A 16,297-nucleotide genomic window follows, 5' to 3' on the forward strand; every position below is an offset into this window, starting at 1 on the left:
GGACCTTTTGAGGAACTACTAAGCATGGCATTTCCTTGAATTAATTATGTACTTGATGTAAAGCCAAATATTTCAATATTTGAAATTAACTTTAATACTTTCCTTCAACATAAGTAACATTTGAAATATCCCAGCAAAGTGTTGTTTCATCATTTTAGAACCAGTTACTTGTGCTGAGCTGGCTAACAACCATGCAGGTGGATCAGCTTTATTTAACAGTACACCAATTGATGTGGATTTGGACAATAAAATGGCATTACAATACTGTCACAATGCAAAAGGCACTGGAGAAACTCAGTGGGCCAGGCAGCATCTATGTAAGAGACTGCAGATGCTGGAATCTGGAGCAACACACCTCCAGCACCTTTTGTTTTGCTCCACATTCCAGTATCTGCAGTCTCTTGTGTCTCTGTCTTACAATACTGTTAGATATTAATTAATTCTGAAAAAACATAATGATATGACTAAAGAAAGGAATATATTAATTATACATTGTATCATATCTCTAAACAACATTTGTAATCACTGGTCATGTTGCATTTTGTGTACAACAAGAGTCCACAAATAATGAACTTTAAAGGTAGAGTTGGTTGAATGTTAACAAGGACATTGGGAAAGCTCTTCCATTCTTCAGACCACTCCAAGCACTATTTGGCATTCGACCAACACTGGAAAGGCAGTATCTCACATGAGCTTCTTGAGAACTAGAGTGCAATATTATCCTGGATTCTGAAATAATGAGTTCAATTTTGGAGTTTGGTTTAAAAACTTGATTTTTAGACTAAGATCCAAGATTGCTTCCAAATAGTCCTGGCATCACTCGGTCAAATCTAATCTGACGTGAGGTAAGCAGCAAAGAGTGGATTCCAGCCAGGCAGTATAATACTGTCACACCAGAAACCTGACAGTATCTATAGATTTACATATGCACAAACTCTCTCCCTTTATAGGCAGCAGGAAGAAGAGTGTCTAGACTCTAAACAAATAAATTATGGGTTATATCACTTGTTCAACTGTGGATCTACATTTGTTGTAAATTGGATTTACGCTCTGATATCAAGTCCATGTTATGAATGATACTTGCTATCAAAGAGTCTCCCACCCTTTCAGAAATCAGATTAAAATTGGCTTCAGATTTACATTTCAAATTAACTGCTGATTGAAAGTGGAAATTACTTCAAGCCAATATTACATGATGTAAGTTTACCCATAGGTTTTCCTTAGATCACACAACCGCCTAGATGACAACAGGATCATATCATTTAAATGAGACCCATAAATTAAAATACTGGGCTGCACTCTGAAATGTTCATACAAGTGCATGAACAAATAAATTAGGAGCAGGAGTAGGCCACCCAGCCTCATCGTGATTGCTCCATCATATCATACCATGGCTGATCTGACTGTAACCTCAACTTCATATTCCCAGATTCCTGCAAAAAAGTTTCACCCTATTGTACCTATATCTCTCTCTGTCTTAAACATGTTGAAAGATTCTGCTCCCAATTCTGAATCATGCACTCTAACACCCAGATCCATTCATATCTCAGATCTTGACAATCTCTTACTGTCTTGTTTCATTTATATGGTTCTTTCATATTTGCAATCTTCTTGCTGAACCTGATTGTTTATTTTCAATGAACATCTAGATTCCTTCAACTTTCTCAATCTATCACCACTTAAATAATACTGTGTTTACATTTTTGCTACCAAAGTGGATAACTTCACACTAAATCATGATATCTTGCATCTGTCATATATTTGTCCACTCACTCAACTTGCCTGACTCACCTTGAAGCTCTTTTGCTCACAATTCACTATCCACCTTATTTCATGTCAATGTCAACAGAAATATTACACCCTGTTCCCTCACCAAATCTGTAGTCAACAAACTTCTATCCACACCAGAATGTTATCTCCTAAACTGTGAGCTTTTATTTTTCACAAGAACCTTTGATACAACACCTTATCAAATGCCTCTGGAATCTAGGTATAGCATATTCATCAATAGACAATAGACAATAGGAGCAGAAGTAGACCATTCGGCCCTTCGAGTCTGCACCGCCATTTTGAGATCATGGCTGATCCTCAACAATCAATATCCTGTTCCTGCCTTGTCCCCATATCCCTTGATTCCCCTATCTATAAGAAACCTATCTAGCTCCTTCTTGAAAGTGCCAACAGAATTGGCCTCCACTGCCCTCTGAGGCAGTGCATTCCACAAATTCACAACCCTCTGGGAGAAGAAGTTTTTCCTCACCTCTGTCCTAAATGGCCTAGCCCTTATTCTTAAATCATGCCCCCTGGTCCTGGACTTCCCCAACATCTGGAACATATTCTTTGCCGTACATTCTGTTCATGAATGCTTGATTTGCATCTGATTTAAAATTAGGGATTATATTCTTGCATGGATTAGAGCCAATTTTGTTTATTTTGATCAATAATCTTAAGTAAAGCACAGGATCTTACTTGTAGAACTTTCTAGTGTCTGACTGATAAAAGCAATGTTCATGCCTTTGAAGGCTACTTTTCTTAACGTTTAGCCCAAGATGATTATAGAACTGAACAGTGTTCAGTGAATGATTAATCATCTTCCCCAACTCCATGGTTACTTATTACAACAGTAAGCATGTCTCTGTTAAATATCCACACCTTTTCTTTGAAATGAAAGCACAATATAAATAAATCCCAGTGGATAGCAAAGTGAAACAAATCTGCTTCTAATCACCCCAGAAGCTCAGTTTGCATCTGACTTATATAACAGAAATATATCAACACATCTGGGTTACATCCCAACATTGGTAGGTTAAGGCCAGGCTAGAGGTTAAAGTCTTGAAACCAGAATCTAACCTTCCTCAAACACATCCACCTCCTGCTTTGTTGGAGGTAAGAGAATAGGCAATGGCTAATATCCATAGAAGAGTTGGCTGTTCGAAAACTGTAATGAAGTTGCATGCCTTCATTTTATAATTCAGCAGGGTTTCTCAGGAAACTAACCACGTGGTAGGATGAACACATAAAGTCAGTGCCTTTGCCATTAGTTGTAGGCCTGGAGGAAGAGATGTGCTTCCTCCAGGCTCAGCAAACTAATCAGACAAATTACCCACCTTCCCACATCTTCCTGCCCTACCCCCAAACATCATCCCAGTGATCAGAATGTTTACTCTACTTTTCAGGAATCACCCCTGCCCCCTGAACATGCCATCTGCAACCACTCCACTCCACCATAATCAAACCCTCATCCAGACACTACTTAGCACGACAGGTATCAGTTGGCTCATTTCCCGATGAAAGGAACAACCTTCAATTCGGTGAAACCTACCCCTCCATGTTCAGGAACATTCCACGTGTGATCTTGTCTACTTAGTCCTCTTGCAATTGATCTGTGGTCTACCCCCTCCATGTAACTAAGAACCTGTCCCCACAAGACCTACCCGGTCCCCAAGTGTGACCTTGTGCTGCAAGTTCTTTTGCGCTACAGACCACAGTATGTCAATCAGATGTCTTGTTGGCAGAAAATTGACAGAAGAAATGGCTTCATGTGGTTGCAATACGACACTGTCAGCAACATTACATGGATCAGGTTTCTGGGAGAGTGGTGCAGAAGTTAGCACTGCTACTTCGCAGCTTGAACACTGACCTTGAATGCTGTCCACGTGGAGTCTGTACATTCTCCTTGTGACCATGTGGATTTCCGCCAGGTGCTCCAATTGCCTCCCACATGCCACAGAAGTGCTGGTAGCTTCATTGCCATGATAAGTTACTCCTTAGTGTAAATAAGTTTGTAGAAATAAAAGGTGAGTTCTTGGCATTTGAGAAAGAGAAGGATACGGGGGGAGGGGAATGGGATTGATGGGGACTGCTCTCTTGGCATTGAGCCAATAGTCACCTTCTACGCTGTAATAAGTAAGTATATCATTCCTGTTGATACTTACTACCTTGGTTCATACATACAGAGCAGGTCTTCGACAAGTCAAGAAGGACACCTTGGTATAACAATGATTTCCCCAACTTGAGCTGGAAGAGGGCTGAAAAATATGATGCACCCAAAAATCCTGATAGATATCACATGAGAAAAGAAACTGATCATGACAGGTGATAACACATGTTTATCATATCATAAACACGGTCAAAAGAATTGCAATTTCTCCTGAATATTTTGTCCTTATCTCTCTTTAGTGAAATATAGTTCCACATGTGTCATGAATCAAGGTGATAAATGCCAGACATTTATTCACCTAGGGTACACTAATACTGAGCGGAAAGTTATTGTCATCAAAAAGGACATTCAAGCCTTTTGAGTGGGGTGAAGTTCTGGTGCTGACATGAGTCACATTCCCTGCCTTGCAGTGATCACATCTGCTTCTGATCAGCTGACTTGGTCCAGCCCAAAGAAGGAAGCCAGATGTCACTACTGGGAAAAGATAGTGCAGTGGTTTTCAAACTGTATTTTCACTAAAACAAGCTAAGTTCTGTGTTGTGTTTGTATTGATTAAAACTCTGTAGGCTGACAGATAGTGTTCTTCATCAGTACGTTGCCATTATCATTGTTCAGCAAATATGTTTTACACTCAGTGCTTATTTCTGTGTGCCTTCATTATAAATTAGATCAAAATTTGTACCTTTTCTCACCTTGACAATCCCTTTCGAGACAGATAAACAGCTGCTTGGTGAGTTCCCTGACAATTTACCTCAGAGGCTTGTTCCACAGTGGTGTAATTCTTCACTTGTCTACAAGCACACAATGATTTTATTTGATATTTTTGTATTCCATTATTTATGATAAATTATATTGTAATATTTGACACAAAGTACTCAACATTGGCAACTCTTTTTGACAGGAACTTTCAAGTTTTTTTTCAGTTTCTTGTTGGGTTCTGCAGATTGGCACAGCTGGTGTTGCTACCAAATGCACCTTTTCATTCTCCACGAAATTAGACATCAAAACTGCTTATTTATGGCTTCAGCCTGGAAATAGTAAGAGGAAGGGTTTCATTTACCTCTTCACAACAGTTCAAACTTAACATTTCCAGAACAATGGAGGCCACATATAACTAGCATTCATTTACTTTGGAAGATAATCAGAAGATAAAACTGATGGTAGAAAAAATAGCAGAGATTTGAGAAGTTCTGTTCACCAAGAAGATGATGGGGGAATTAAAACACAATGCTTGAAATGATGGTCAATCAGAAATCTTCATTGTACTTAAATCAACTTGATGCCAAATGACTCTAAAACTATGGACTAAGTGCTTGGAAGTGAGATCAAGTTTTGTGGTTATTTTTGGTAACCATGGGCATGATTGATTAAATGACTATCCTATGTCCTGTAAGTTTCTATGATTCCATGATTTAGTAACTTGAATTCTGAACAATCTATCCATTTTTCTTTTAATTATTTTTTTAACAAATTGTTTCAGACACAGATTATTTTTCTCATTGGAATCATTTGATTGAAATGTTGAGCACATGGCATGGTTTTAGGGGATGACTTCAAAATAGTTTGCATCAGCTCAAGTTCTGGATTTTTGGCTGCACAAGAATTCTGCTCCAATTCACATCACTGGAAGTTATGGCCACACTTGTGCTGCTAATAACAAAAATAACACAACATGTGGTGAGGGAAATGAGGAGATAATTTATTAGGTAGCTGCTAATTGGACTCATCATGATAACAATTCTAGGTAAGGTTGTCTTTTTTGTATCCTGATTTAATTAGGGTATGTGTGAACATAGAACAGTACAGCACAGGAATAGGCCCTTCGGCCCATGTTGTCTGTGCCAACCCTGATGTCAATCTAACATCCTATCTGGCTGCATATGGTCTATATCACTCTCTTCTGTGCCAGTTCATGGGTCTGTCTAAATGCCTCTCAAACGTTGCTGTCATATCTGCTTCCACCATTTCACTCGCCAACATGTTCCAGGCACCTACCACTCTTTGTGTAAAAAACTTACCTTGTAAATCTCCTATAAACTTTCCCCCTCTCATTTCAAAATACTTAATATTTCCAGCCTGGGAAAAAGGCTCTGACTATCTACACTACATATGCCTCTCATAATTTTACATACTTCTCTCAGGCTGTCCCTCAGCTCCACCACTCCAGAGAAAACAATCCAAGTTCATCCAACCTCTCCTTATAGCTATTATACTCCAATCCACACAACGTCCTGGTGAACTTCTTCTGCACCCTTTCCAAAGCCTCCACATCCTCCTTATAGTGTGGTGACCAGAACTGCACACAATATTCTAAATGTGGCCTAACAATGTTTTATCCAGCTCCAACATGACTTCTCAACTTTTATACACTACACTCTGACAAATGAAGGCAAGGATGCCGTATGCCTTCTTTACCACCCAATTTGTTTGTTTTGCCACTTTCAGGGAGCTATGGACTTGCACCCCAAGTTACCTGTGTACATCAATATTCTAATATACTACAGTATACTTTCTTCTTGCATTTGACCTCGCAAAGTGCATCAGCTAAGACTTGTCCAGGTTGAACTCCATCTGCCATTTCTCTGCCCACATTTCCAACTGGTCTATATCCTGCTAAATTCTTTGACAACCCTTCCTAGTATCCACAATTCTGCCAATTTTTATGTCCTCTGCAAACTTACTTATCAGCTCATCTACATTTTTGTCCAGAAATGTTTTCAGCAATGATCCTTGTGGGACACCATTGGCCACAGACCTCCAGTCAGAATAACACCCCTCCACCACTACCCTCTGTCTTCTATGGCCAAACTAATTTTGAATCTAGTATCAGTAGAATTAATCAGGTGGCTGGGGTACATGCATTTCTTGACTGGAGTCTTTTTATAATGGGCTGTTGTAATAATGGATAATGATAGCTCCATAGCATGTATTGAATGCTCAGTTATTTATATATAAACAGACATACAGGTATAAGCAAGAGAGTTTTGTCCTTGATTGCTTGAGCTAATTGTGTATTTAAGTATCGGTCACCGGTTGTACTCATATTTCACACATTTTGAACTTTATTGATACTGAACATGCAAAAATGAAATTCTTATCTACGAAAAGAAATTGCTGGGTACACTTAGCAGCTCAGGCAACACATGTGGAGAGTTAACCTTCCAGTCAATGGTCCTACGTTAGAACAGATCTGATGAAGGGTAACTGAGCTAAAGCACTAATGCTGTTTCTCTACTGACCTGAAAGTAGGTACTGTATCTTTATCTAGGTATCTTTATTAGATATCTTTATTAGTCACATGTACAAGTACCTGACCTTTTGAGTATATGCATCATTTTCTGTTTTTGCTTCAAATTTACAGCATTTGAAGTTTTCTTTTTCCTTTTCAAAAGATATAATTGGTGAAAAATACTCAAGCATGCATTTAACATTTACAACCAAAGACATTTCATGTCCGTGCATTTTTGTTTCGCCACCTCCTAGTAAATTTGTTGAAAAAGTGCTTCATGGAAAACTAACTCTTAGAACTGTGTATGTAGCTTCAAATATTAAGCTACTATGAAAGAGATAAAAGAGCCTGTAGCCTTTTAGAATATATGTATCTGAAACTTGCTTGTTTTTCAATAGCAGAGTCTGCTCTGCATTTATAGTGCCAACTTTGAACATATTCTTAGATGTTTTATTAAATAACTTCCTGCCTCACTGTCAAACCCAGTCAAAATAGCCTTTTTCCCATCTCTAGTATTTTTATGCTAAAAGGGTGCTAAAAAATGGAAGAGAAGTCTGTTTGAATGACCGCAATACATTTTTCTTTGCTTACTTACAATAACATCGAGGAGATTAATCCACGCTTCCTAAATCTGTCACCTATCTGTACTAAGAGGAGAAAACAAATATATAGGTTGGTTGCAATGTTGAGTCGAAGACAGAGGCTGCCAGCAAATATGTTTCTAACCTGCTATGACTCATGGCTCATACTGCTGTCTACTCTCACCCAATTTAAACTCTGGTTATTCATCCTGGCTCACTGAAAACTTCAAGATGGAAACTACAGGAACACCATCTGATTTTTCTCAGGACATCTTGTAGCCCTTTTCAGACCAATGCTGCTTTTGTCATTTTCTTGCCGTTCTTGATCTAATCACATTCCACTCTTTGTTTTTTTGATTTATTTCAATTTCTTATTTCTCCAAAACCTGACACTAGAGGAGCCCTTATAGATAATCCAGTAATTTTCACCTCTGACATGTTTTCCACAAAATATCAGTTGACAAATGTTTAAACTCAGTAGCTACATTTTTTACCAGTTTCTAGCATGTTAAACCAATAAAGACCAATTATTGTTTTCCTTTTAAGATATCTTTATTAGTCACATGTAAATCGAAACACACAATAAAATGCATCTTTTGCATAGAGTATTCTAGGGCCAGCCTGCAAATGTCGCCATGATTCTGGCGCCAACATAACATGCCCACAACTTCCTAACCTGTACGTCTATGGAATGTGGGAGGAAACCAGAGCACCCGAAGGAAACCCACGCAGACACGGGGAGAACGTACAAACTCCTTACGGACAGTGGCCGGAATTGAACCCGGGTCACTGGCACTGTAGTAGTGCCATGCTAACCGCTACACTACCGTGTTCATGAATCAAAAAAGATTAGCCATCAGGTACAGCAAGTAGTTAAGAAGGCAAATGGCACATTGGCCCTTATTGCAAAGGGGATGGATTTTTACAATTACAGACAATTTGTTACAACTGTATAGGGTGTTGGTGAGGCCACTCTTGGAAAACTGCACAAATTTTTTGCTTACTTTCCTAAAAAAGGATATAGAAGCACTGGAGATAATTCAAAAGAAATTCACCAAGCTAATTCCTGGGATAAGAGGATTCTCCTATCAAGAGATGTTGTACTCCTTAGCAATTGGATCTGTATTCCTTGGTGTTTAAAAGAATGAAGGGTGATTATATGAGACATATCCCGAGGGGGTATGACAAGATAGATATTGAGATGTTTTTAACAGTGTGAGAGTCTCAAATGAGGGGATATAGTTACAAGGTAAGGGGCAAATCATTTAAAATGGAGGTGCATAGAAATTTCTTTTCACAGTGGATGGTTAATTTCTGGAATTTTCTATCCAAGGAGGTTGTGGAGGCTAGATCATGAGAAGTATTTAAGGTGGAGATAGATACATTTTTGAAAGGTTTGGGAATTGAGGACTCGGAGGAGTTGAGACCTGGGGTAGATCATCCACAGTCACATTGAGGTCTAAGGGGCCAGGTAACCTACTCCTGCTCCTATCTTATGGTGTTCTTGTGTTCCTTCAATTGCTCATATCAAGGTTCTACTCTAAACTGGTTTTCAGATCAGACAAATGGTCTTTGATGGAACTTTTTTTTCTGTTGCACTGCTAACAAATATCCCATTTTCATTTTATTTTACAGATTTCCAGATATTTTTCATCCTATATTTTGAACAACCCATCACAGCCCATAATGCTGCCAAATGCACGACGAGCTGTGCAAACTATATGTATTGGTGCTGTGCTGGGTCAGACCTTCTACAAAGAATATTTCTCTATAAATTCACTTATTTCCAGGTGATAAGAGAATGAACACCAAGACAAGGATGTCCATCTGCAATGTCAACTTCTCTTTCATCTTTTCAGAGACCAACATACCTGTAGTTTATTAGTAATGGTTTATATTTTAAGGTATCAAACATCTGCATTTTTCTTTTTTTATTTCTGCTACCTGATCCACTGCCACTTTTCTCCTAGTTAAGGCATATCTTAAAACAGTCTGTGATTCTTCCCATTATAGTTTTTGATTTTTTTTTGTCCACTTCCCTTCTTGTTTGTGACTACATTCGCTCCAGTATACATCTATGGACCTCTCTCCCACATTGGTTCATTCTCAATTAACTCTAGCTGAAATTTCTCTTCTCCCTTTTTGTTCCGTTATATCTCTGATACTCAGTGTTCCTCTAACAATGGCCATATCTGTCCTGTTGAAAGAACATTCTCCAAATTGTATCATTGAATGCGTTACTATAATTTCTTTCTCTAGCGGCTTTGGTTCAACATATATTGTACATGCCCTGTCCTCAGTTTCAAATTATCCTTCACAACCTTCATCATTTCACCAAATGTTGATTTTTGATAAAACAAGGAATGGATCTGTGATGCAAAATGTTGACCTACCTTTCAGAGATTGATGAAGCATATCTATCATTTTAAGATCACTTTTCTTTTGATTCAGTAACATTTACTGCACAATCTGTGAGCACTTCAAGGTTGCCAGCAATTGGGGAACTTGGAAACAGAAGTGAACACGTCAAGTTGGCACCAGGCAGCAGCATTACTAGTGGAGTTCATTCAATTCCAGTGGCATTTGATATGAATGATGCACTTAAACTCAGTAGGACAAATGCAACAAATGCCTGGTGGAAGTGAATTATGACAATGTGCGCTCTGCTCTCATTTCCATTAATCCATAAATATTAACTAATAAAAAGCAGTGGAGTAAACCTACGTTATAAAGCAGGGCATTAACTCAGCATTTCAACCCTTACCATATTCTATTTCCCATTCATTTACTTCCTGCTAGGTCACTAGTCACATAACTGTGACTAGAAAACAAATTACCATTGAATAGCTCTGTCGGGCTTGAAAATTGACAGAGGTGATGATTGCATTTGACCTGCAATGTTAAAGATGCTGGATTTCAATGACTGATGAATTGCGCTACAACATAACTCTTCAGATCTTTCACATTTCACATTCAGCCATTCTGTTCTTCGTACTTATAATGTGGTGGGAGAGAAAGTACATGCAAATTTAATATCTAAAGATTTAAATGTAGGGTACCATGGGTTATGCTACACATCTTGAAATCCAGAGGTCAAAGTCTAAATTTATTTTCTGTAAACTTAGAAAACTAATATCAATCATAATACACACAAAACAAAGCTTCATCAATCACCCTCCTTCTATCATCAATTCTGAAGTACATTGATGACAAATAGATTTATTTCTATTCACCAATTCATAGAGAATGAAGCAACACATGCCTGCATGACAGATAACACTTACACCACACCATACCCAGGAAAAGACCATCTCCAACATTGAAAAATTTAACCACTCATAATGATGTAAGATTAAAGCATTACCAGCACCAAGTCCAACACCATGAACATTCTAGGGGTCACAATTGACCAGAATCTTAACTGGATCAGCCATATAAAAACTTGATTACAAGGGCAGATCATGGGCTGGTAGTATCCCATTTCCACCACCTACATAGCGCAAGTTGGAGAGAATGACTGGATATTCTTCAGTGGCCTTTGTGACTGCAGTTCCAAAAATATTCAGAAAGCTTGACACCAACCATGACAAAGCATCTGTAAAGAATCGGAATTAGAATTGGAATTGGTTTATTATTGTCACTTGTACCAAGGTACAGTGAAAAACTTGTCTTGCATACCGTTCAGACAGATCAATTCATTACACTACATTATGTAGTGCAAGGTAAAACAATACAGAATGCAGAGTAAATTGTCACAGCTACAGAGAAATTACAGTGCAGATAGACAATAAGGTGCAAGGTCATAACGAGGTAGATTGTGAGGTCAAGAGTCCATCTTATTGAGCAATTCTTGGAGACATAGAATTTAAGTTTAAAAGAGTAGAATGACTATAGTAGTGATAGATCTGCAGAGAACAGCTTGCGACAAGTCACCACGCTCTGGCATCATCTTGCTTGAGATCAACTCCCTTCACAACCTGTACACCTTGGAATCTACAAAGTACACTGCAGTTACTCACTCAAGCTATTCAGTAAATAGCTTGCAGATCCACAATTTCCACCACTTATGGAAGCAAGTAACACACCATCCTATTGGTGATATATTACCATTCCTTTGCTGTTGTTGGGTATAAATCCTGGAATTTCCCACCTAACAACATTAAGGAATACCTTCACCAGCAGGTCGAGAAGGCAGATTACCTCCATTCCAACTTTTGCACATATAGGCCCACTCCTTCATTGCCACAAGTCTTCCAACTTCTTGCTTAACATATTGAAGGAGCTTCTCATTATATAGTCTGCAAAGATTCAAGAAGATAGCTCCGTATTATGTTCTCAAGAGTTTAGAATGGACAGTAAAAGCTGGCCTTCCAGGCAACACTAATATTCCATATATAAATAAAAACAACTGAAAAAAAACAGAATGTAATAAATGAATTCTTTTAGTGCAGACAAATGTAACCAACTTTGTACTTGATTGGATAAATTGAGTTTATTGGGTGACAAATTCTTGTATGAGATACCATGCTGGCTGACCTATTCACTCAAAACTGTGACTTATATTGGTTGCATGGTCCCACAGGTCCTCCACTGGATGGTATCACTAAATACAGCAGTGATCCTACTTTGACATCACATCTTTACATTAACCAATAAAAGAAAATGGAAATCTGAGGTGGCACCAGGTGGGGAGCAGGATGGGGGTAGAATTTGGAAACATTACCAAACTATAAGGAAAGGAGGAAAATCATAAAACATAGTCAGGTAAACTCTGTTGATTGGACCTTTAACTAATTTCCTTTCTCAATTGTTTGGTTCATTCAAAATAATTATTATGTGCATTTAACTATTACCTTCATCATAGAAAAAGATTGCACAAGCATAAAAAATTTAATCTCTGATTATTGATAAGTTTGACAGCAGAATTACAAGAGGTTACAACATCAAAATCAGCTTAAGGATGCTACAGAGAGATGCACCTGTCAGAGTCAAATCAAGATCTCTGTGGTAAAATTTTCAAAATATAGGTTACTAATCATTGAGGTAAATGAAAAGATATGTTAATGAAAATGTAAACATCGGTGCACATGGATGGAGAAAATTAAAGATGACATCTTTACTTTCACATTTTCAAATAAAAACTGTTCCTCACAACATAAGCCAAATTGCATCAGAAAAAGGTAACACACATCAGATCTCTGCTATTTGTGAGTAATGATTTGTAGATTCCAGCTTACTAAATAGATGTTTTATGGGAGACAATTATAGAAGACTTGCATTGTCAAGGTCATGACAAACTAAAGCATTTCATCATATCTTGGCAGTTTTCAATTACCACTAGAACAATAGTCAGTTAGCAATTTTAAAATTATTTCTTTATAATATATTACATTCTTAAGCAAAATTCTTTCCTTCTCCTTATTATATCAGCTTCTCAACAACTAAAGAGCATCAAGTAAGAATGAAACACAATGATCTTCTTTGTTATTCTTCAGTTCCATGGTGTGCTTAGCAATATTGACTATATCCTTTCAGGCTTTCATGCATGTGTTCTGAGTAAGCATGCTTTTTATCACTAAAAGGCATTTTCTCATTGTCCATACAATGTGTGATCTATAATCCATTATCACTATGTCAATGTGTTTGATTGCAGCAATGAATCAATAGTTCTCACACTTTCAATCCTGTGTAAGAGTTTGAGAAGAAGGAGCTTACTGAAACCCGGACACTGGATACGTAACTCCATTCTGGAAAATATTAATATTCTTGTGCCAGAAGGCCATGTCCTAAAGTCTTCCCTGGATGATTGTTTCCAAGTTGTTATGCCATGTCTCATGAAACCAATAATAAAATTGCCAAAAATAAATGGAAAGAATGAATTTTGTTCTGAATTTTGAACATTAACCATCAGGATCAGGTTCCTCTGATACTTAGGCACTATGTATATGAACTTAAGTGACCTAGAGACTGCTTAATTCAGTCCCCAGACAGTATTAAGTTGGAAGATCTTAACTAAGATGGACAAAGTGATGCACAACCTGTTTCATTACAACCAGAGTAGCATAGAAGAAATTGTTCATGGTTTTTAACACTTCAACATGATCCTGCAATCTGTGTGAAGTTTAAAAAGGAAGAAAACATTTGGTAATGCAAAACCAATCCATACATAACATTTTGCCTTTTCAAGTGCAGTTCATAGAGCAAAATCAAAAAATTATTCATTGTTATTGCATCAGTCACTGGTTTGCATCTCAAACAGTTAAAAAGTGTCTTTATCCTCATCTTTTCCTTCTTCACTCCACATTTTCTCCTTTGAGTATTTTGTCTTTCCTTTATTCCTCGGTTCCTCACCTTTCACTTATTTCCATTTTCTTCTGCACTTTATTTTTCTGCACCTCACTCACTGTGTATTTTTAAATGCTTTATTGTTTCTTACAGGATATCACCTTGCTGTAAGGAGCCAGGGGTATCTTATCATAAGCCTCCAGGTATCAGTAGTTGAAGGACTATCTAGTCTGTCATTTTCATGCACACGTATGGCTTTTTCCTGTTCATTTGTACAAACATTACTCAATTATTATTGCATTTAGTAATTCAGATACCCATCCCTAGTGATTGGATAGAACTATATGAGGAAAAGAATATGGTGATAAAAAAAATGAAAAAATAATAACTTAAGCAAATTGATTCCATGATGTCGCAAAAGTGGAAAAGGAAATTACTTAATTATGATTGTCATTGTATCAGAAAATCTATTAAATGCAGAAAAAAATCTTCAGGTAATATGTCCAAGAAAACAATAACATGGTGCAGATCATTGGTAAGGTGAACTTGTTGTTGCCAAAGTGTATTGATGATTGAGTAAGAATACATTTAATGTGAATATTTCTAAGTTCTGAAAGGAAGCACACAGACAAAACTTTTTTTGGGAAAATAATGAAGTGACTTTAAAGGTGGGCCACTCAAAGAAATTATCAAATTTTACATTCTAATTTTTGGTGGAAGGAAAATAAAGCTGATTCAGTAACAGGAATATTACTCTTGAAACCTGCCTTTCCCTTCTGTGCTCTGAACAACTTGTTTTTGCCCAAGCAGTTGAAGTAAAATTTGTAATTTTACAAATGATATCTTTGTATATAGTTAGGTAAGTAAGTCATGTTCACAGGATGCAGTAATGTCATCTCATTAGGCAGGCATGGTAGTGTAGTGGTTTAGGTAATGCTATTACAGAGCCAGCGACCCAGGTTCAATTCCCACCGCTGCCTGTATGGAGTTTTTACATTCTCCCCATGACTGCATGGGTTTCCTCCAGGTGCTCTGGTTTCCTCCCATATTCCAAAGACGTATGGGTTAGGAAATTGTGGGCATGCTATGTTGGCGCCGGAAGCGTGGCGACACTTGAGGGCTGCCCCCAGAACATTCTACACAAAGGATGTATTTCGCTGTGTGTTTCAGTGTACATGTGACTAATAAAGATATCTTATCATATGTGTTTATAATATCAATATCACATGCAGAAGGCTCCTTGCACAAACCTCTTTTGTCCTGTAGCAGTTACTGACCAGAACTACGGCCATATCCAAGATCCACCTCAAGATACTTTTCAGTATAAGTCAATCTTGAAATTCTTAGATCTCAGACTGCAGAAGATGAGTCAGGAAGGATGGGCAAAATCATGAAGGGACTTGGATGAGAATTATAAAATCAATGTATTGTTTAACTTGAAGCCATCACATGTGAAGACCTTGAAAACTGAAAACAGAATGGTGAAGTATAAATGTGAGTCAGAGGCAGTTGAGCTCAAACTGCTCAATGTTCCATTCAGACATTACTTTCAACCCTGGGCAAAATACAGATCTTCGAAGAACGTAAAGAAGAAACGCAAGGTGGACACTTATGCCATGAGAATAAATTATGACAAAAGCCCAAAGAATCTTGTTGATTTTCAGTATTTTTACCCATAGGCAGTAAAGCACATTGATATATTCCCAAATCAGAGTTGTGTGTGACCTGAAGGTGGACTTGGAGGTGGCAGCACCTGCATTAGCCCTTGTTCTCTTTGACAGTTCTTTGCAGATTTAGGAAGTTCTTTCAAAAGAACCTTGCTGAGCTGCTGCAGTGCATCTATTAGATGATATTCAAAGTAAGTCTGTTAATAATCTTTATTATTTTGTTCAATGAAAATATATAATTTATATATACAAAATATATAATTATAACTCTATATGATTTCCACAGAATATTTGCCAGACAACATGTTGCAACTGATAAATGTTTATTAATCTATAGTATGAAGTGCCACATACCATTCCTAAAACAAATTACGCACAATATTGGAAGATAAATTAGCCTAATTTGCAAACTCTGACCTTTAATGAACTTTATTGACATTATAGGGGGAAGTCAGATGGCAGGAAAGCTTTCTTGATGTGTGCTTGGTCACTGCTGCGTTAAGATAAGTGTAACCTTGTGTTAATTTGACTTATTGCTCCATTTTTAATTAGTGTGAATTAATTAAATTGTAAATCATTTCATTGAATTGTGTTT

The sequence above is a fragment of the Pristis pectinata genome, chromosome 2 (assembly GCF_009764475.1).
Source record: "Pristis pectinata isolate sPriPec2 chromosome 2, sPriPec2.1.pri, whole genome shotgun sequence".
In the NCBI taxonomy this organism is placed as follows: domain Eukaryota; kingdom Metazoa; phylum Chordata; class Chondrichthyes; order Rhinopristiformes; family Pristidae; genus Pristis; species Pristis pectinata.